Here is a 1849-nt window from a genome sequence, read left to right on the forward strand (position 1 = left end):
GCCCATTGGTTGAGCTTCCTGGAGAAAAATGAAGCAAAAGTCCTAGATTGGTGTGAACCCACTTGCAATAGACCCAGGCTTTTTTCTCTTGGAAGTCAGGCCTATGAGAGTGGGTTTGTGCCAATCTGGAACTTTTGCTTCAACTTTTTCCAGTGGCTGGGACTGAGACAGCTTCTGAAATCTGGGACTGTCCTGGCCAATCCAGGACATATGGTCACCCTTCTCATAAATCACACTTCTCTGTCCCCTATTCGCTATCTCCAGACTGTCCACATCCTTCTTGAAGTGTGGGATCCAGAACTGGACACAGCTGAGACCTCACAGGTGCTGAATAAAGTGGAAGAATCACTTCTTTTGATTTGCAAGTGACATTTCTATTAACATAATGAAGTAGGCTGTTGGCTTTTTTTGCAACAAGAGCACACTGTTGGATCACATTTCAGCTTATGTTCCAGTGTAATCTCCAGTTCCTTCTCTGCAGTACTACAGCCAAGCCAGTCATTTCCTGGTTTGTACTTTGCTCTTGTGTTTGTTGAATCCCATCTGATTATTTACAGACAATTTTTTAGTCTATCCAGGTTATTTTAGATCCTAGTGCTGCCCTCCAGAGTGTCTGCAACTCAGCCCAACTTGATGTCATCTGCAAATTTGCTAAGCATGCTAATTTGCGTCTATTGGCAATTTAGTGACTATAGAATGGAGATTATATATACTGTACAAATATGTATGAAATCTAGCATACTTTAACTTGCCCATGATTATAAATTTTCTCAGGTAAATCTAGATGGACTTATTCCCCAGCCTACATCTTTCTATAACTCTAATTCAAGTCAATCACTGCTATCTTTTATTAGAGTGTAAGAGAGAGAAGAGAAAACATCATTAAAGTGCAGACAGAAAAATTCTTCAGTGAGTTTTTAACAAGTTTCAAGGAAACACTGATAGACAAGCGAGAATAACTGAGAACAATATTCTAATGCTAATTATCACTTATATTGACTCTCAGCTAAGGACTTAGAAGACTGCAGTCACATGAAAAGAAAGGGCCTCCACTAGAAAAGAGACGTGTCTAAATAGCTAATTATGCCTTCCAGTACGTTACCTAAGTGTTATTTGTATGCATTTTTTAGAAAATATGTCAACTAGAAAAAAACACGTACTTTAAGTTTCACATGAGGGAGAAAATAATCTTAAGAGCCTTTAATTTTAATAGAATACTTAATGTATGTTAACAAATAATAATATATATTTTTAAAATTGTAATGTGATCATGGAATATCTTGCTGCAGAAATTTTCATTTGGAACTCAGCTCCCAGTTTAAAACAATTGTGTGCCTATCTTCTCCTCCCAGCCCCCTACTGCCTTACCCCTCCCCCTCCACGAATATAAAATTGGAAGCATGAATAGATGTAAACCAGTATAATGATGTCTACTTTGGTCTTTAGGAAGCAGGAAACAATAGGTAAAAAGAGACTGACCCTATTCTTGAAGCTTCTTTGAGGATTCTATAGTTATGGAATATGTCTAGTTACTAGGATATCACTAAACCAGAAATTTGATTTTTATTGCTGCAGCCAAATAATTCATACTTGTTTTCTGTCTCCCTGCCACTCCTGGGCCTGTCTGCCTTTACCTTTTGCTCTTTAGTTTTCCTCACAAGGGATATGTACAGGCATTGGGGAAGGTTAGAGCAAGTTAAAAATGACCACCCAATCTAAGGTAAGTTGGGATGGGGGGTACTCATGGGAGAACTGGGGGGACTGCAGAGAAGATCAGGGGGATTGTGGGGGGAAAAGGGCATCTGTGGGAGGTACTGGGGGGATTGGGGGAGGCAGGTAGTTTCTACAA

This window comes from Gavialis gangeticus, unplaced genomic scaffold (genome assembly GCF_001723915.1).
Source record: "Gavialis gangeticus isolate Ggan-Ray unplaced genomic scaffold, GavGan_comp1, whole genome shotgun sequence".
Classification (NCBI taxonomy): Eukaryota; Metazoa; Chordata; order Crocodylia; family Gavialidae; genus Gavialis; species Gavialis gangeticus.